Raw genomic sequence first — 22,620 nt, 5'->3', positions numbered from 1 at the left:
TGCCACAGATATCCGGGTGTGAGTCTCTATGCGTGAAGTGGGGCCCAGGGAAACAGTTGGGCTTGCTGATTGTATACTTGGCTCCTCGCTATGCATCAGCGGCCCTGCCAGAGCTCCTCGAGGGGATCGCTGAGATGGCGGTTGAGACCCCCAAGCTATTGATTATGGGGGATTTCAACCTGCCGTCGACAGGGGGATCATCTGAGGTAGCTCGGGAGTTCATGGCTTCCATGAAAGCCATGGACCTGACCCAAATAATTCAGGGCCCCACACATGAGGGAGGCCACACCCTGGACCTTATTTTTGTCTCTGACCAGTGGAGGAGTGATCTGGGAGTAGGGGAACTAGCTATTACACTCCTGTCATGGTCAGATCACTCACTTCTCCGGCTCGACTTCCTGGGCGCTACCCCCATCGCGGGGAGGCGGAACCGGAATGTCCTAGATGCTTCCGCCCCAGGCGCCTGATGGAACCTGATAGGTTCCAGACGGAGCTTGGGCCACTTCCTGTAGTCCTGACCCGCTCCCAGATGGAGGACCTGGTGGCCGCATGGAACAGTGCAGCTGCCGGGGCCTTAGACCGGGTTGCGCCTTTGCGGCCTCTCCTGCGGCAGCGATCCACCCAGGCCCCTTGGTTTTCCGAGGAGCTGAGGGTGATGAAGCGCCACAAGAGACGCCTAGAGAGCAGATGGAGATCTTCACGCTCTGAATCTGACCGAACACAGGTAAGAGCCTATTTACGGACCTACCTTGTGGCATTAAGAGTGGCCAAGCGTCAATATTGTGCCGCTCTTATTGCGTCCGCAGACAACCGCCCTGCCGCCCTGTTTTAGGTGACCCGCTCCCTCCTTTCACAGAGGCCGCGGGAAGCCCCTTTGCAGGGTAGAACAGAGGAATTTGGGGAATATCTGCGGGACAAAATCGCTCAGATCCGCAGCGAGTGGGTCCCCTGCAGTGGTCTAGGAGGGACACTGTTAGTGGTACTAGTGCGATTAAGCACTAGCAATGAACCCCAGGTCGAGGTTATAACAGAGCAACCCTGTAAAGTATACGCAGCGTGCGATAAAGCAACCACACTGAATAATGGATAGTAAAGTAACAAAAATAAACTTTACTTTCTGAAGAATATAGCAAAATCCATAAACACAGCCAAAAAGTCATACACAGAGAAAAACAGTCCAATAACTTACACACAGTAAGTAGTAGCAACAGTAATAACAGTTAGACAGCAGTTATCATACATCAGGCAAGAGAGAGAGAGAGAGAACATCAGCTGCAATTTATATGCTGTAATCTACTAATTAGTAGATCTCCTCTCTTAAAGATATATAACATGCCTTGTGCAATATATTGTCTACCCAACTTGTTGGTTACACCCTAACATTCTCCCCTTTGGGTAGATCAATATATCCACTCACAATGTAAGATGATAACCTTCACATGATGAGGTATGTTTCACTGAACTTTGTGCCTTAGTGAAGTTATCTGCTAAATTGTCTTCAGTTGAACAATATTCCAACTTTATCAGGCCATCCTTAATGCTTTGTCGAACATTAAGATACCTCAAATCAGTATACTTCGACCTCGTTTTTATAGCTAAACTAGTCGCCATTTTTATTGCTGCCTGATTATCCTCATAAACAGTAAAAGGTTCATTGATACTTAATCCTATATCTATAAGCAACTGCTTATAATATATCAGCTCAGTACATGTCAACGACAAACATGAAAACTCAGCTTCCATTGTGGATAAGCTTATGTGTTTCTGTCGTATCGACCTCCATCCAATCAGTACACCACCTAGCATAAAGGCTATGCCGGAAGTTGACTTCCTATTATCTATAGCAGCTGCAAAATTCGCATCAGCATAAACAGTCAAAACTAAATCCCTATTCGGTTCTAAATACAATGAATAGTGGATAGTTTTCTTCAAATAACGCAGCACACGCTTTGCTGCTTGCCAATGCCTCTCTGAAGGACTATCATTGAATCTAGCCAGTTGGTTCACACTAAATGATATATCTGGTCTAGACCAATTACTTAGGTACATTAGGCTACCTATCAAAGATTGATAGATTCCCTTATCAAAACCAGTACCCTCAGTAACCTCAGGTTTAAACTCCAATGCCATTGGTGTCTTTGCAGTCTTACATAGCTCCATGCTATATTTCTTAAGCAAATGATTAATTTTACCAGCCTGCGACAGCTTAAAACCTTTACTGGTTCTAACCACATCTAAGCCCAGATAATGCTTAATTTCACCCAAATTCCGGATTCTAAATTTACTCTCTAATTGTGAAACAATGTCAATAGCTTCCTGTTCAGACCTAGTAATAATAGCTATATCGTCCGTGAACAAAAGCAACAACGAGATCAAACCATTTTTCACCCGTCTAAATAAACAAGGATCAGCCAAACCTGGAATAAATCCCATAGCTTTTAGTTCATTTACTATGCATCTGTTCCACTCAAAACCGGACTGTTTTAAACCATAAAGGCTCTTTTTAAGTCTCCAACAACCAGTCTGGCCATTAGAATCCACACCTGGTGGCATCTTCATATAAATGGTATGCTGCAATGGAGCATGCAGATACGCTGTTTCAACATCAATATGGGTAACATTACACTGATACTTAGCAGCCCACACCAATGCTGCCCTCAACGTAGAGGCTTTCAAGCTCAGAGCAAAAACCTCATCGTAATCCCTCTCAGTTTGGGAAAACCCTTGAGCAACTAAACGAGCCTTATAAATAGCATTGCCAGCAGCATCGTTTTTAATTTTAAACACCCATCTACAGCCAATTGCACTCTCCCCTGAAGGGAGCCTAGCTTCTTCATAAACCTTCAATTCCTGTAAGGATTTCAACTCCTTCTCCATAGCTGTTTTCCACAATTTCTTTTCCTTTTCAGGATACAGCCTTAACTCTGCAAAACTAGAAGGTTCTATGCTAACTTGCAATACTACACTGGCTTGGTATCTGTCGGGTGGATGCCTGTCCCTAGTAGACCTCCTAGGCAATACAGGACTTGCAGGATCATCCTGTTCCACCTCACGAGTAGATTCTACATCTACATCTTCCTCCCTTTTCAGAGTAATAGATGGACCATCCTGATTCTCTAACAGCTCATTTGGTGTATCATGATTAACCAAACGATCAACATCTGTATCATCACAAACCTTGTTAAACTCTTGTTCTAGCTTCTCCCAACCAACATGTTCTGAAAATTTAGCACTAGCACTGTGCATAATTCTCCGAGTTCCAGGTTCCCAGAACCTAAACGATCTATGATTGGAATTGTACCCAACAAAAACCATCTTCCTAGCTCTGCTTTGATCCTTCCGTCTAGTCTGTGAGGGAATATGCACCCAAGCAGGGACACCAAATGTGTGTAAATAACTCAAATCAGGCTTCCTACCATGCCAAAGAGTATAAGGAATCTTACCAGTAGTTGAGTTAACTACTATGTTCAGAATATGGTTTGCACACATTATAGCCTCACCCCAAAGCTTTTCTGACAAACCAGAATCAACTAGCATAGTTCTGGTCATTGCCTGCAATGATTGACCACGTCTTTCAATAAATGAATTATGTTCTGGCCTGTAGGGGGCAGAACGCCTATGTTCTATACCAGCATTCTCCAACATTGATGTAAACCTATGATTAGTGAATTCAGACCCATTATCAGTGACTAGGCAAAGTACTTTTTTATCCATCTTACGTTCAACAAACTTTAACCATTTAGTAAAATGTTGGAAAGTTTCTGCCTTTGATTTCATTACATAACAGAAACCATACCTAGAATAATGGTCCATAATGCTGAGTATATAGCAGGCACCTCCTAAGCTAGGTTTCTTAGGGCCAATTAGGTCTGCAAACACTACATCCAGTGGTTTAGATGTCTTGAATCCTTTAAACCGGTTTGCAGGGGTAACCTTACTTTTAGCCTGGTTACAGGCATTACAGTTAAGATATTTTGAACAAGGTTTCAAATTGATTCCCTTAGATAGAATAACAGTTTGACGTACCATTTTAAAATTTACATGGCCTAAACGTCTATGAAGTAGATGTATACAGTTATCATGGGGCTGTTTATTCTTATAACCAGGTTCAGAACTCGCAATATTTAAAGAGTTCTCATGTAGAATAAATAAATTATTCTCCAAATTGGCAATAACACTATTACCTTCTTTTTCAATAATGCATCTATCATTCTTAAATGTTACTGTAAACCCACATTTCACAAGGTCTTTTACAGATAATAGGTTAAATTTCATTTTAGGTACATATAACATTTCCAATTTTTCATTAATACATGGACAATAAGCTGTACCTTCACCTGAAGCCTTAATTTTCCAACCATTTGCTAAGGAAATATGCTGTTTGCTAGCCTTCATAGTAACAAACCTTTCTTTAACCTTAGTTATAGAATGGGATGCGCCACTGTCAACCACCCAGAAACTATGGTTTACAGCCTTATCAACCTTAGCTACAGTTACAGTAACATTGTTGCTTTTTCTTTTACTATTAGCAACACTCCTTTTCTTGCTATTTTTACAGTTCTTAGCAATATGCCCCTTACCACCACAAGAATAACATTTCTTAACAAAATTTACAGTTGAAAACTGTGTTTCTTCTTGTGATTGATTGTCTCTGAACTGAACTCTATCCTCTCTTCGTCTGGACTCTTCAAGCAATCTCCCGGTAACCTCAGATAATGTCAGTTCATCACGTGAAAGAACTTCCAATGAGGAAACAAAAGAGTCGTAGCTTTCATCAAGCGATGATAGCATAATATACACCTGTTGAAGCTCAGAAAAAATTAACTCTTTTTCTTGCAAATCCTGCAAAGTTTTCTTCATGAAGTATTATTCCAATATCTCAGAGGTTGCCACAAAGAAGAGGGAGTCAAACTATTCTCCAAAGCACCTGAGGGTAGAACAAGAAGCAATGGGTGGAAACTAATCAAGGAGAGAAGCAACTTAGAACTGAGGAGAAATTTCCTGACAGTGAGAACAATTAATCAGTGGAACAGCTTGCCTCCAGAAGTTGTGAATGCCCCAACACTGGAAGTCTTTAAGAAGATGTTGGATAGCTATTTGTCTGAAACGGTATAGGGTTTCCTGCCTGGGCAGGGGGTTGGACTGGAAGACCTCCAAGGTCCCTTCCAACTCTACTATTGTATTATTATTATTATTGTAAGTCTAAATGAGCCAACATATCACCACCTTTTTGCAAACGGGCTCTAAACAGTTTCCGTGTGAGATGAATATGAGCACCCACACTGTCCCGAACATAAATTCTCCGCAATGTGTTCCAACACCTAGCAGCAGACTCTTCGCCACGAATATGGACCAGTTGCTGGTCATTCAGTGTTAGTCCAATAATGCAGAGAGCTCTCTCATTGTCCCTGTTAAACTGCGCAATCTTCTTTGCATCCTCATCAGCAGCAGGATCCCAATCTGTAACATCTGGTGGGTTCTGAACCACAAACCACAGTCCTTCTCTACGCAGAAGTAGGGAACACTTCAAGGACCAGGAAACATAGTTGGTTCCATCAAACCGGGTAATCATGGAGAGTGCAGCAGACTGTTCATGTGCCATATTCACAAAAATAAACTATCCAAAAAGTGGTGCTTAAAAATAAAATATTAAGGCAGGGTGTCTGGGCCCATAACCAATGTTAGTGGTACTAGTGTGATTAAGCACTAGCAATGAACCCCAGGTCGAGGTTATAACAGAGCAACCCTGTAAAGTATACGCAGCGTGCGATAAAGCAACCACACTGAATAATGGATAGTAAAGTAACAAAAATAAACTTTACTTTCTGAAGAATATAGCAAAATCCATAAACACAGCCAAAAAGTCATACACAGAGAAAAACAGTCCAATAACTTACACACAGTAAGTAGTAGCAACAGTAATAACAGTTAGACAGCAGTTATCATACATCAGGCAAGAGAGAGAGAGAGAGAACATCAGCTGCAATTTATATGCTGTAATCTACTAATTAGTAGATCTCCTCTCTTAAAGATATATAACATGCCTTGTGCAATATATTGTCTACCCAACTTGTTGGTTACACCCTAACAGACACCAGAGGCGAGTCTTGAGGGACCATCTTGGGAGGAGTTTGACTCTGTTACTGCCGAAGATATGGACAGGTTGCGTGGTCGACTGCGAGCCACCACATGTTTACTGGACCTGTGTCCCTCCTGGCTTGTACTGGCATCCTGGGAGGTCACACGAGGCTGGCTCCAGGAGTTAGTCAACGCCTCCTTGAGAGAGGGGTTCTTGCCAGCCGTCTTAAAAGAGGGGGTGGTGCGGCCCCTACTCAAGAAGCCTTCCCTGGATCCAGCTATATTAGCTAACTATCGTCCTGTCTCCAACCTTTGCTTTTTGGCAAAGGTTGTAGAGAGTGTGGTAGCACAACAGTTCCCACGCCACTTGGATGAAATTGATTATCTAGACCCACGCCAGTCCGGTTTCCGGCCCGGCCACAGCATGGAGACGGCTTTGGTCGCGTTGGTGGATGATCTCTGGAGGGCCAGAGAGGGGGGTTGCTCCTCCATCCTGGTCCTATTAGATCTCTCGGCTGCTTTTGATACCATCGACCATGGTATCCTATTGCGCCGTTTAGAGGGGTTGGGGGTGAGGGGTACCGTTTTGAGTTGGTTCTCCTCCTACCTCTCTGGCCGAGCGCAATGATGTGTGCTGACAGGGGGGCAGAGGTCGACCCTGTGGCCGCTCATTTGTGGGGTGCCGCAGGGGTCGGTCCTCTCACCTCTACTGTTCAACACATATATGAAGCCGCTGGGTGAGATCATTCGTGGCTTTGGGGTTGAGTACCATCTGTACACTGACGGTACTCAGCTGTACATATCTACCCCGAACCACCCCAGCGAGGCCGCAGAAATGATGTCCCGGTGCCTGGAGGCCGTACGGGTCTGGATGGGAAGTAACAGACTCAAACTCAACCCCTCCAAGACGGAGTGGCTGTGGTTACCGGCGCCCCGGTTCAACCAGTGGGTTCCATCACTGGCCATCGGGGGCGAACAGCTGGCCCCCGTGGAGCGGGCGCGCAATTTGGGCGTCCTCCTGGATGCCCGGCTGTCAATGGATGACCATATGACGGCCGTGGCAAGGGGGGTGTTCCACCAGGTTTGCTTGGTGCGCCAATTGCGCCCCCTATTGGACCGGGGTGCCCTGTGCATAGTCACCCAACATAGTTCGTCCAAGCTGGTACCGCCCCAAGCGCCTGATGGAAAGAGATAGGTTCCAGACGGAGCTTGGGCCATTACCTGTAGCCCTGACCCGCGCTCGGTCGGAGGACCTAGTGGCCGCCTGGAATAGGGCGACGGCTGGGGCCTTGGACCGGGTTGCGCCTTTGCGACCTCTCCTATGGCAGCGACTCACCCGGGCACCTTGGTATACCGAGGAGCTCAGGGTGATGAAGCGCCATAGAAGACATCTAGAGAGCAGGTGGAGGTCCTCACGCTCCGAGTCTGACCGAACACAGGTAAGAGCCTATTTACGGACCTACCTTGTGGCATTGAGAGCGGCCAAACGTAGACATTGTGCCACTCTTATTGCGTCTGCGGATAACCGCCCTGCCACCCTGTTTAGGGTGACCCGCTCCCTCTTGGTTCAGGAGACGCGGGGGGCACCCTTACAGGGAAGAGCAGAGGAGTTTGGAGAATATCTACAGAACAAAGTCGCTCAGATCCGAAGCGGATGGGCCCCCTCCAGTGGTCTGGACGGGCCGTCAACAGCGAGTCTTGTGAATCCACTCTGGGAGGAGTTTGACTCTGTTGCCCCCGAGGATTTAGACAGGTTGCATGGACGGCTACGACCCACCACATGTTCATTGGACCCGTGTCCCTCCTGGTTGGTACTGGCATCCTGGGAGGTGACACGAGGCTGGCTTCTGGGCCTGGTGAATGCCTCGTTGGGGGAGGGATCCTTACCATCTGCCTTGAAAGAGGTGGTGGTGAGGCCCTTACTCAAGAGGTCTTCGCTTGACCCAATGGAGCTAGCTAATTATCGTCCAGTCTCCAACCTTCCCTTTCTGGTGAAGGTTGTTGAGAATGTGGTGGCGCAGCAATTTCCACGTCACCTTGATGAATCCGACTATCTAGACCCACGCCAGTCCGGCTTCCGACCCGGACACAGCACAGAGACAGCCTTGGTCGCGTTGGTCGATTATCTCTGGAGGGCCAGAGATAGAGGTTATTCCTCTATCCTGGTCCTATTAGACCTCTCAGCGGCTTTTGATACTATAGACCATGGTATCCTAATGCGCCGGCTGGAGGGGATGGGAGTCGGAGGCACCGTTTTGCGGTGGTTCGGCTCCTACCTCTCCGGACGGATGCAATATGTGTTGACGGGGGGGCAGAGATCGACCCTGAGGCCACTCTCTTGTGGAGTGCCGCAGGGGTCGGTCCTCTCGCCCCTTCTGTTCAATACATATGTGAAGCCGCTGGGCGAGATCATCCATGGTTTAGGGGTTGAATACCATCTGTACGCTGATGACACTCAGCTGTACATTTCAACCCCGAGCCACCCCAACGAGGCTGTTGAAGTGATGTCCCGGTGTTTGGAAGCCGTCAGGGTCTGGATGGGGGACAACAGACTCAAACTCAACCCCTCCAAGACTGAGTGGCTGTGGCTACCGGCGCCTCGGTTCAGCCAGCTGACCCCATCGCCGGCCATAGGGGGCGAGCAATTGCCCCCTGTGGAACGGACGCGCAATTTGGGCGTCCTCCTACATGCCTGGCTGTCAATGGATGACCATGTGGCAGCCGTGGCAAGGGGGGCGTTCCACCAGGTTCGCCTGGTGCGCCAATTGCGCCCCCTTCTGGATCGGGATGCCCTACGCACAGTCACTCATGCGCTGGTGACGTCTCGCCTAGACTACTGTAACGCTCTCTACATGGGGCTTCCCTTGGGATGCGCCCGGAGACTGCAGCTAGTCCAGAACGCGGCCGCGCTGGTTGTCATGGGGAGCTCTAGATACTCCCATGTAACACCTCTCCTGCGCGAGCTGCACTGGCTACCTGTAGTTTTTCGGGTGCGTTTCAAGGTCCTGATTACCATCTTTAAAGCGCTCCATGGCACAGGACCTAGTTACTTGCGGGATCGCATCCTCCCACATACATCCCTGCGGCCAATCCGCTCTCACAGGGAGGGGCTTCTCCAGGTGCCGTCCACTAGGCAATGCCAGCGGGCGACGCCAAGGAGTAGGGCCTTCTCTGTGATGGGCCCAACCCTCTGGAATGACCTCCCTCCCGATATCAGAACCACCACAGACTTCCGCTCCTTCCGACAAAAATTGAAGACTCACCTGTTTCGATTAGCTGGCCTGGCATAATTATAATTGTGACAACTGTTACCTCCTGGAAACATATTCTTACCTGGTTATTTATAGGGTACGGTTTTAAATTTAACTGATTTTAGGGTTTTTAGAACCAGATTTATATTCTTCCGTACAGTTCTTTTTAAATTTTTAACCTCCTCCTTATGTGTATTTATATCTGTATTTATATTTGTATTTGATACTTATTGTTTGTTGTGTGGACTGTACACCGCCCCGAGTCCTTTTCGGGAGAGGGGGTGGTCTAGAAATTCGAAGAAAATAAATAAAATAAATAAACCCATGCACTGGTGACGTCCCGACTGGACTATTGCAATGCTCTCTACATGGGGCTTCCCTTGAGATGCACCCGAAGGCTGCAGTTGGTCCAGAACGCGGCCGCTCGGGCAATTATGGGGGGTACCAGATACTCCCATGTAACACCTCTCCTGCGCGGGCTGCACTGGCTACCTGTGGCTTTTCGGGTGCGTTTCAAGGTGTTGACTATCATCTTTAAAGCGCTCCATGGCACATGACCTAGTTACCTGCGGGATCGCATCCTGCCCCATACATCCCTGCGGCTGATTCGCTCTCACAGGGAGGGACTCCTCCGGGTGCCGTCAACTAGGCAGTGCCAGCGGGCAACGCCCAGGAGTAGGGCCTTCTCTGTGATGGGCCCGACCCTCTGGAATGACCTCCCCCCGACATTAGAATAACGACCGATCTCCGCTCCTTCCGTAAGAAACTTAAGACCCACCTGTTTAACTTAGCTGGCCTGGCCTAACTGTAGTTTTTGTGTCCCTCTAGCCTGTATGTTAAATTTTAAATTTTTTGGGATAGACTTTTTAGGTTGTTTTAATTTTTAATTATACTGTACAACCTATCATTTAATTTGTTTTAATGGGTATTTATAATTATCTAAGTTTGTATATTGTTTTATTGTGGTCTGTACACCGCCCCGAGTCCCTCTGGGGAGAGGGGGCGGTCTATAAATTTAATAAATTAAATTAAATTAATGTCTCTTGTTCAGTGATGTTGTAACTTTGAACTGTCACCAAATCAACTGTTGTAAGTCAAGAATATTTGCATATTACATGCATTCAGTTGCAAGTTCATGAACATGCTCAATGTTCTAAATTCACAAGCACAAACATGAAAATCCACATAGGTTTTTGGCTGCAACTTTTCAATTAAATTGGGTACTTATTTTGTACTCTTTTTATAAATTTATAAAAGTGTGTATTTTAGTGTGCTACTTCTTCAGAAATATTCATTTTTGAACATATTGAGTTGCTTAATATTTTGGATAGCTATGAAGAAGATTATACAGTATATATTAATCTGGCACATGTCCTTTACAAGTCCAAACTATGTTTCTAGTGGTCATTGCATTGGTTTCAAGATAAACTTTAGCATCATTTCTTGAATCTATTCAAGTATCAGTGTTATGCTGTCCACAGTATCTGAATTGCAAGCCAAGACCAATAGAGGGGGGGGGGGAATCCATAAAATACTAACTCTTGTTACTTATTGATCATACAGAGCCTTGAAACTCAAATATGGTATTCCTAAGATTTGGGAAATTGCAAATTTCGCAGGTTGTACCATTCTGGTTTATTTCACTGCCAGCAATGATAGTGCTTCGGCACATGTCTAAAAACAAGTTGTGGCTATCTTTTTAGCTATTGCTAAATAGCTAAATTTCCTTATACTTAATCAATTTAGCTTGTAACCATTTTCAGCCATCACTAGCGTGGATTTCTTCTTGTCTCTTTAGAACTTGTTCCTCCTCGGGAAATCTGTGGTGACTAGATCAATCTTTCATCATTTTCTCTCACTCACTCATTAACTTTGATTCTATGAATCATACAGAACTTGTACCTCTTAGCATTCTGAGACTGCCTATGTTCATCTTTGCTTATTAACGAGTTTCTCCAGCTCCTTGGCCCATTTAGCCTGCCTCCCCCCCCTCTGTCCCCCCTCTCAAACTTTATCTGTTTTTTTCTCTCAGTTCTCAAATTAATAATCACAAATCTGTGTCAGAAAAATCATATGGTTTGCATAATGGTTGTCTTCATTCTGTTACAATTTCCGGAAATCCAAAATATGGGATTCATTGAATATGATTATATGTAAATTCAACTATGGCTAGAGTGAATTAATGACTTAATTAATAACTTAATGTATACAAAAATGGCAAAATATTTAATTTTTATTAACAGTGTTGCCCATTAGGAGACATTTGACTATTGGAAGGGAAACAAGAAAACACATTCCACAGTTCTTATAGAGACAACTTCTATAAAGAAGTGTCAATGTCCCTTCCCGAAGAGCTATGAATAACATTGTAATTATTTCTAATCTGAACCTATAACAATTCCAAAACTGTCTTCTCTCCTACATAGCCCATCTCTAACATTTTTTATTTAATAGAATAAAAAATAAAAATAAAAAGAAGGTGCAGAAATGAAAGTAGAAAATAGAAAAATAGAAAAGAAAGAAAAAATAAGAATATATATTTTTTCTTTTTAAAGAAAAAGAAAAAAGATATGAAAAAGATTTCCCCTTCATTGCAAGTATAAATAATTTTAGTAATGTATTTCTTTCTCTTGAAATGCAAGAAATGATCTCTTCTTCCCGTATTCAACTCTTATCAATGAACAAATCCAAAACCTCATCATTTCAGTTCTCATTAGCAAAAATCCATTAATTTCCAAAGATAACAAACCTATTTTAACCTTTATCAAATAAACCAGTTTTATAATCCTTTCCTTTATTTTTAAACAATTTCTATCTTTAATCCCTTCAAATATTGTTCTAGAATTTGATTTCTTTTCATTTTTTCTTTGTCCCTTCTCACAAGCTTCTTTTGCAAATCCAATGTAGGAAAATTATCCAGCTCATTCTCTTAATTTGTTATTTGTTTATTAAGAAATAAGCTGCTTTCTTTTGTATATTCACTGTACCATCTTTTTCATATCATTCTTGTAGTGATACTCAGTGTGTAGTATTTTAAATCCACCTTCAGATCAGTCTGTGTCTTGTCTGGTAAAACTTGTTCTTCTTCCATTACATATTTTAACCACAGTCTACCTATATAGGTAAACCCTCTTGAAATTAACATCTTGTTTTTGCTCAAAAGTATCTTTCAATATAGCCGATATAGCTCCATTTTATATTTGTAAGTCAAAGTTAAATGTTCTTCTTTTATTGTTATCTTTAGTTCCTTCTATTTCTTCCCCTCCTTCTGCCATGATTTTTAAAAGAATTCAAAACAGCAGCATTTTTTCATGGGAAGTATTCTTATAATACAATCTAAAATCTTATTTCTTATCCATCTGGACCCTTTGCTCATTTTTTAGGTTTCCCAAATAAAGTTCGAATTACTCTTTCGCTGATTATTCCAACAACAACTTTAAAAGTAAACTTGCATTAAACTACAATCGAAATGGTATTTGAAACTTATTTCATTATGATCTAATGAAAATTCATCCAGTATTTTCATACCTGTCAATCCAAACGTTCAACTATAGCTTAAAATTAGTTAACAAGCAATTTCTGAACATGGTTAAAAAAGGAAGTATACAAATCCAGTGACTTTAGAAATATTAACCGTGGTTTGAGTAAGATAGCTATTCCCTCATCTCCCAATTCTCTAAACTCACCAGAGATCACTATCTTGGACATGTTTTAGTCAATTATCCTTTTGCTTTTCCTGCTATTTATTTATTAGACTTACAGTATCTGTGTTACGCGTGTTTTCTTTTTCTGCCCTTTTCTGCTCTATTTTATTAAGCAGAATGTATTTGTCACTCGAGAAGGAACAGGGACCGTATAGTTTGCTGTATAGAAATGGAATGCATTTTAGTCAGTCTCCAACCTGCTGCTGAAGCCTGAATGAGGAATAGCAGTAATCAAATTTTGCTTATCAGTGTCAAAACACCACCTCTCTCCTGTCTGCTCTGTCACCTCTTGTTAGCGCTTGTGCCCTGCTTTTTCTAGCCTTATTATTCTCAGTTTTCTCTTTTTCTAGGCTTTGTTCCTTAGCTCACCTATCTCAAATTCCTCAACTTCATTTCTGTTCATTCTGCATCATTTCTCAAGACTCTTCAGTCTTTCCTTGTGCCTTCCACCTCTTACAACTGTCTAATTCTTTCTTTCTTAAGGTAAAAAAAAAAGAATTCTATATATCAACTTACTTATTTACTTACAGAATGCCATTCATACTCTTAAATGTTGTTGTGATCCTGAGCATAGCAAAAATTTTGAATATAGCAACAATTCTATATCTTGATGTACCAAGGTAGATGTTATGACAAATGGATATGATACGTTTTGCAAATGAGGAATATAATACATAGTCGGAAGATGGTCTATGCTGATCATTTCATACTTGCAAAACTCTGATTTTAAGATGGAAAAAGCCACTACCGATATGAAACATTTGTTTGCAATTCACAGTGCCAAGCTGGCATTGACTTCTAGTAAAGCATAACAAGCATAAAGCGTTCTGATTAACAATGCTGAAATGAATACAGTTATGTGTCATTTTTAGTACAATATAATTAACATAATGGAGGCCTGACCTGAAACAAGAATGAGAAATGTCTACAGCAGAAAAAAAATGCATACACAGGGTCAACCAAGAGTCACAATCATTTGTTCTGATTGCTCATGACAGATCAATGAATATTGAATGAAATATGTCCCCATTTATTGCTGATTTTAAATAATTAATGAGAAAGAGAAATAGGCACAAGGGTGTTTATTAAACATTACTTAGCTGACTTGATTAATGTCCATTATTTTAAACTCTTTTCAATGAAGCCTCTGATGTGTCTTCTCTAGAGACAGATTTTTATCTTCAAACGCCTTGTCTCATGACACAGCCGTGAAAAGTCTATAATGGAAGTGCCCATGTTTTCATTCAGCAAATTCTGCTTGCGGTGGCTGATAATCTTTAAGACAGAACCAAGCTTTTTAAAAGGAGCACTGAAATGAAGTTATAAAACTGATTCTGTGTGATGTCAACCCTTTCTAGAGGTATACAAATAAACCATGATTTAATTCAAGCTGAATATTCAAGATTGAAAGAGCATGATTAAATTCAAGGCCATGCAGGATTTGAATTATTTTTTAAAGTTCATTAGAGGTTATCAAAAAGAAACATCAAAACACTTGAAGCTCTTTGGGGATTTTTGTTAGAATGAGATAAAGTGGCAAAAAATATCAAAGCTTAAAGAAAAAAAATACTGCCATGTTGAGGCACATGTTTTTAAGGGATTCATTGAATAAAACCTTGAAATAATCTCTCTGCATCTGTTTTAGCACAAGGCAAATATTCACCAGAAAAGATAGGCAACAGTCTCCAGTTATGTTAAAATTGTGCCATATAAATGCAGTGCAATTAAATACAAGTTAAATATAAGAGAGTTCACAAACTATTTAGAAAGAAAGCTCTTACTTTGGAATGTCAGGATTGGCAAAACATTAAAGAATAATTATTAATAAGCTGCTGTTCTTTCCGCCTTCTGATCGATGTGCTTTCAGCCATGCCATGATAATTTTCATAGTAATCAATAAGCTTGGTCCTAATACATGCCGTACTTACTTGTGTCATAATTGTGTTTTGGGGGTAATACTAAACAGCAAGTATGGTATAGTTATTAGGATTGAGCAATACTAGTTTGAAATCCAACTTCATCCAGGGAACTCACTAGAAGATTTCAAATTGACCACTGTCTCCAACCAAAGTTTATTTTATCTAGATGCAGTTGCAGTGGGGGTGGGGAATGGAGAAGGGAATTCTAAGTACTGAATTTAAAAATAAGAAAAATCAGATTATAAACCTAATAATAATAATAGTATGTTAGTTATTTCCATAAAAAACCCAACTTATTAAAAAGACACAGTGAGACACAATACTACAGAAATAAACAGGACATGCAGGAAAAGAGATTGGCACAGAAAAGGTAACGTTTGTAGCCTTGCCCGTCTACCATTTTTTTATAAAAAGGTGAAAGTTTGGGGTAGCATCTAAATATTTCAGCCTGGTCTCCAAGAAGTCATTACATCTGCTCAGAATTTCAAAGTAAAGTTTGATTACAAATTGCACTAATCAGCTTTGAGCCCATATCCCGAATGCTGAAGTGGATGCAGGATCAGCACAAAAGTGAATCTTTTTTGTTGAAAAGCTAAGTGTCAGCCCTTTGAAGTAGGTCATGTCAAGAAATGGATACAGCAAGATTCTAGTCATGCTACTTTGCTTTGGTAAGGGTATATTAGCGAAATTTAGAAAATCTGTCCAAAACCTTGACTGCCTCTTCTTAAGTAGAAAACATCCTCCAATGAGTTTATTTTTCCTGGTCTACTTTCCAGGACCAAGAAATTATTTTTTTTAGTTTTCTTAGTTGTCTTTGTTAATTGTGGTGTTGTTGTTGTTTTGAATTGGCCATCTCAAGGCCATATCTAAATTCCTTTATAGTAACATGTGGCAAGCCATATTAAGGAAGCTGAAACCTGACAAAGTAAGTGACTCTGAAGCAATGTTGACTTTGCATCTGAAGAGATAGGGATCAAATTTAACCAGAGGTGGATTGCTATAGCTTCAGCCAAACCAGTAGTGGCGGCAGCGGGAGGCTCCGCCTGAACACTTCTGCACACAAACATTGTGCACATGCACAAGCATGCCCACGAGCGCAAGCAAATTGACAGTAAACCGGTTAGCGACCCATCACTGAATTTAACATGATGGAATTCACATGCCAATGACTCCTTTTGTGATATATCATGCCATTTAGACTTACATCAGTGTTTTCCACATAAGGATATGATTTGGCCCCTCCTACAGAATATTGTCCACAACAACCTCAGAACCAAAACATCATCAAATCTGCCAACATGCCTGAAAGCTGACAAAATGCTTTGAGTGAGTCCCTGCTTTGATTAATGAATCAGCTTCAGTGAGGTGATTTGATTGAAGCTTCATGAAACCGAACGACTCCTTTGATGCTTTTAAAATGTCTGGGATTCTACTGGAGTATCCAACAGCCTGTGAGAGCTATTCTTGTTTTATTATAATGTGAAGTCTCATTGGTAGAAGATGGAAGGATATGCTAACTTTTGAATGGGAGAGAAAAGGGTAAAATAAGGAAAAAGAGATAAAAGGAACTTAGTTTTTTTGCCTGCTTATTCTTTTGTGCAGCTTTTGTTTCACAAAATAGCTTTTGGGAAGCTATTATTCCACTTGCTTTATTTTGGATTATTTAACTGATTTGCCTGTTTTGTTTGGTAGGTATAATAGGAGGACTGAATGCACATTGACTAAACAATACTTTCAGCTGGAGTTTCCATCTATCAGAGTAAGGCTTCAGGCCTTTGAAAGACTTTAGGAGGCACATCAAGGACACACATAGTTTTTTTTGTTCAGAGAAGTTCTTTATCCATATGACAGTATCACCTGAACAAATGTCCAAGCAACAGAGATTTTGCTTTTATCATTTAGGAGTTAGCGACTTCTGCCTGCTAATATGACTAAAGACCAGAAAACAGAAATGCTTGAATATTTTCTATTGTGAGATGTACATGAAATTATTTTGCAGTCAGCCAGCCTTTCCTTTGCCTTTCTGCGTGCCTTTTGAGAATTTGCCGTTTTCATCTTCCTCTGTGTACCCATATGAAAAGCAATTTAAGGTGGATCCTTGATGTGATGAGCATGGGCATAAATATCAAAATCGGTAAAGTGAGGAGCCAATGATAAAATTGCTATGACAACTTTTAAACTCAGGGGAAATGAGTTTGGGAACAATGAATCCATATGCCAAAGGAAGCACGTTGAGTAAATGAAGGCAAGGGTTACTGTGGGATAAAGATGGTTGAGTCATTTCATTAGTTACGGCAATGGAAGATTCTATTGTATGAATATTCTCACTCTGCAGAATCTGTCACTTTTTAAAGTCCAATGTAGCCTTTCAGCAGGTGACTTATTACAGTAGTTAGTGAAATATGCCTCGTTAGATCTTTCTTCTTTGTTACCACAGCAGTTATGGAATATATTAAATGCTCAGCCCCAAGAGGCTTAATCAACACAACGGCAGCAGTGTTCAGTTGTTCTGAGTTCGGCTTTTATCCATGGTAGCTTTCTTTTATTTTTTAAAAATAGCAGTTCTCCTTCCAAACAACTTCTTCCCTAGAAATATTACACTATCCTTTAAACCCTATCCTCTAGATTTCATTCCGTAATCTCTGCCAAAAGAGGAGAAAATGACCAATCAATCTCAGGATGCGGTAGTTCTATTGCACTGCAGATTACAGGGTTGCCTCATTTTAACTCCTACCTTCCAAGGATGGAAGCATAATGATGCTTTTCTGGTCTTTGTCTTTAGAAGATCAATTCCACTGGGAAAAGGACTTGCCTGACTATCCTGATCCTCTTTTGATGGTCTGTAGTTTACTATTTATCATCATTTTTTTCCCATGAGGGGCACAATAAGGCTGATATAAGAAGGCAGGATATACAATGTGCTGTTTGTTTCAGACTTTTGTCGTGGGGAGAAAAAACAATAGGGAGAGAAGACAATATATCCTTTTCAGAATTCAGCCTTATTTTAAATTCCAGAAGCAGCTTATTTGTTTGTCCATTCTACCATGCTGAGCATGCAGCAGTCATCGAAATGAAATCTTCTCTGAAATGCCGAGTGGCATTCTGAAGGCAGAAGACAACTTTATCCCTCAGAGGGAAAGCAAGATGCCTACATTAGGTTTTATACCAGATTGCTTTGTTTAGTTATTTAGAGTAATTTTTGCTTGTTTTAACTGAGGACTTAAGCAAAGGTCTGTTTTAACAACTGTTGTTCCCATCTGTGCATGGTTCCATGATCCTATAAAACACTGACCATGAATGTCAAACTCACCACATCACATTCTCGTTACGTGACGTTTTACAATGTTTCTCCCATTTGTGGAGCGGGGGTGGATATGACTTACACGTGATGCATCTAGCCCATGGGTCACCAGTTTGCTATAGAAGATCTTAGATCCTGTAACATTCACTCAAAGGTTGCATATTGTGTCACACAATAGGACAGGGCCACAGATATTTGTACCTCAAACACAATCACATTTACATTTTTTTTTATTTTTTTTTATTAAATTTTTATTTATTTATTCTTGTAAAAATAAAATCATACAAACATAATTTTAAACATATTGCCGTCCCAGCGCAAGAAATCACATTTACATTTCTAATACACTTCATGCTTTTTTTCTTTAACATATGGCACATGTTAGCCAGGGATCCCCAAGGTGGATGGCTGCCTCTGTTAAAGGAATTTTTTGGGTGGTGTTATCTTTTACCCATGGGATGCCTGAATCCCAATCAGGGAGGCTCCTTTCCTGTCCCTAAGCGATTTATTTCTTTCACGGGAATCAAGCCACCAACTTCAGTGGTGGGCAGGCCCAGTGTCTTACTAGCATCTTACCATGTGAGCCACCATGACTTCATGCTACTTTCATGTCATACATGCCCTATACATCACATAGTCACACATATTCCCACCTAAGCCCAGGGTTATACAATCTAGTTGACTATCTGAATATTTTTAAAGTAAGACAGACAGACAGAAAGAAAGAAAGATGGAAAGGATACTTGTTGGAGTGAGAGGCTTTGTTCTATCTTTATGTTAACTGCAGTTTTCCCTGGTATATCTAGCAGAGAAGAAACAGCAATTGCCTTTCTACTGCAGTCTTCCGCCTATTCCACTCCTTGGTGTTATGGAAAGGAAGCTGCAAAACTTCTTTGAGAGTGTTTGTACCTACTTAAGAGCTGCTCAGAGACTGGGTATGAAATTACCTCTCTGACCCTTTAATAGTCATATTAATCATATAGAGGCTGCCAAACCAATTCCTAAAGGCACTGCCTTGACCCATGTGAAATACAATGGAGGCATAAATGAAATGATATAAAAATGCCATACTTGATTTTTTTTTACACAAAGTGCCAAAATTAATTAATTTTCTCCTAAAAATATAGAATGGAAGGGGAAAAAATACTGATGTGTCAATGGGACTTCTTAACTCCATTATTTGCAGTCAAATTCACAAGAGCTTCCATGGTTTTCTATGAGGATTCATTGTTATCCAGTAGAAGCACTTTGAATTAATTAACCCACTCCATTGCCCTTCATTTTTAAAAAATAAAAATAAACCATGATTCTATGTTCCTGGACTTTCACCAAGAATGCAGTTCCATCAGTATTTTTGTGCACTTATCTTGTGCTTTGCAGAACCCTTCCATGAGCAGGAGACGCTGCAAGAGAGTGTCAATTGTTGATATTCTTGATCAATGTTTTTTAACAGGAAAAAACTGAAAACTTTCCCATAATGCCATATAAGTACAGAGGTGGTATTTGTTATTCCACTATCAAAGATGACCCCAGCCAGAGCATAGAAAAAGAAATGGTGCAAGATCAGAAGAGAAACCTGATCCATATAATCATCAAGAGTCAGACTTGACTATCATCATCATCTGTTATTCACAGAAAGGCAAATCACCTCCAGTGAGAACATCTTGGTTACCCAGTTGAATTGAATGACTTTTTACTAGGGAGGGCCTGTAATGGGAGGTGGGCCATTCCATCAATTTTTTTTAAAAAAATGCCTGCTTTCATCCATATTCACCTGAGCAAAGAAGAACTTCTGGTTCTTCAGCGGTAAAGAAAAAACAGAATTTAAACATTTGAAATGAATCAGTGCTAGCCTGCATTCAAAGTTTTGCACTTCACCAGGAGAGGGTTCTTCCAGAGGCAGGGGAAAATGGTGGCATAGATCTTTGTAGCTATATTCCGGATACTTTATAATTCCTAGAATTTAGGTTGAGTAAATTCACATTAAACTGAAAAAATAACCCTTACCCTAGCTTTAAATGTTAAATTTAGATAAGACAATGCAGTAGTAGATCCTCTTCAAAGAAGTTGTTTTTCTGATTCCATAGCTATAGATTGTGCAACATTGAGTAAATATCTGCTGCAAATTCTGCATGAGTGACAGGAAGGGCATCTGGCCAGTAAACACTCAACATGCAAGGGATTATGGGGTCATTAAAAGACAAAAAAATAACTATGGATTGTGCAACATTTTGTTTTCATTCTGCATCTATATTGTTCATTAATTTATCATACCACCTTAAGTCACCTTCCCACAGTGGAAGACTGCCATCCAGGATTCCTTATTTATTGAAATATTTCCATCCATGGCAATGGAAGGAAATCACAGGGGGGGAAATGTTATTGGAAAAGTAATATTGCAATTTTTTGTACCCAGGTAAGATTACTTCTTTTGCTCTCTCGGTTCTATGTCCCTGTGAAGCCATTGAAATTATTAACTATTTTTTAAAAAGATACAATTATACAATATTTCATAATCACTAGACAAGATGTGTCATTACATTTTAGAGAATGAATAAAAAAGATTTGTACTTGACAACTTAACAGGCTAAATGAGACAAAGGATATATTATAATGAAATGAATTAAAGGATTAGAGTAGGACTGGAAAGTGTAATGATCTGGAGTACTGCATGTTGTCTGAGAAGCTAACTATTGCTAAGGTAAAGGTTCCTCTCGCACATATGTGCTAGTTGTTCCTGACTCTAGGAGGCAGTGCTCATCTCCGTTTCAAAGCCAAAGAGCCAGTGCTGTCCGAAGATGTCTTCATGATCATGTGTCCGGCATGACTAAATGCTGAAGGTGCACAGAACACAGGAACCACCTTTGATGGGAAGGTAACAATTTTTCTACTTGCATTTTTTACATGCTTTCAAACTGCTAGGTTGGCAGAAGCTGGAACAAGTAACAGGAGCTCACTCCGTTACACAGCGCTAGGAATTTGAACCACCAAACTGCCAACCATTCTGATCGACAAGCTCAGCATCTTAGCCACTGAGTTTACCCATGTTAAACAAGCATTTTAATAATTTTGTTTTGAGAAAACTATTGTATCTATTTCATTTCCATGAACCATGTTACTGTTTCAATAGGGATGTCACTTACTGGAAAACATTTTCTTTTTATTGTTTTAAAGTGTAAGGCAGTTTCAGATTGGATTTTCACTTATTGTCATAATAGACGCTTTCAGTAAAATCCTGACAGATCCAGAAATGATGCTCCATCTGCTAGACTGTCACACAAGGCATTTTTCTTCAAAAGCAGAACACCTCGTGGGAGTCTATAAAACAATATGTGGAACTGAAATTCAGGTTTGTGCTGCTTGATGACATGAGATCCTGAGCACTGTTTGCTACAATTTAGACGATGGGAATATATTCATTGAAAAAGAAATGTGAAATGTTCTTGAACTTTGAATAACATTTGTTTATAACAAAAATATAGAGACGTGGTGGCTTAGTGGATAAGGACATGGTGGCTCAGTGGCTAAGATGCTGAGCTTGTGGATCAAAAGGTCAGCTGTTTGGCGGTTCGAATCCCTAGTGCCACATAATGGAGTAAGTTCCCGTTACTTGTCCCAGCTTCTGCCAACTTAGCTATTGAAAAGCACGTAAAAAATGAAAGTAGAAAAATAAGAACCACCTTTGGTGGGAAGGTAACAGCGTTTCATGCGCCTTCGGCATTTAGTCATGCTGACCACATGACCACGGAGACATCTTTAGACAGCGCTGTCTCTTCGGCTTTGAAACGGAGATGAGCACCACCTCCTAGAGTTGGGAACGACTAGCACATATGTTCGAGGGGAACCCTTACATATCTTTATAACAAAAATAGAGTTTGGTGGATCTCAAATGTTATTTTTGAAGGTACTCAACTGTCAAATGTTGTATTTGATATGACAAATAAGCCAACTCTTTCTTTTCAATTAATAACAATTACAAATCCTTCAGGTTCTACTGTGCTGCCTCAACAAATCTGGAAATGGAAGGATCTGTGAGGTACGCATATGTTGAAAATATATACTCTCAGTATAGTCATTGAAAGTGTGAAGATCATTGCACCTATCCACCTAAAGAAAGTAGACATCGATATTGGGTGGCAGTTGGAAGCATGACTTGTTGACAATGGCAAAGGCAATGGTTACAAAGAAAGCCTCATGGATAGAGAGACAATCTAAAGTAATTTATGATATGGTGCCGAATGATGGGCCTATTTCTTGGCAATGTAATACTGAAGAAGAACTGAGAATTTTGGGGGAGCATTGTGTTTTTGTTATGGCTACTTTAGTGCCTCTGAGATGTTCAGCTGCTGATGTTGCCATGCAGAAAA

Source organism: Natrix helvetica (genome assembly GCF_964273705.1).
Source record: "Natrix helvetica genome assembly, chromosome: 1".
Taxonomy (NCBI): domain Eukaryota; kingdom Metazoa; phylum Chordata; class Lepidosauria; order Squamata; family Natricidae; genus Natrix; species Natrix helvetica.
Note: the sequence above shows the minus strand (reverse complement) of the source record.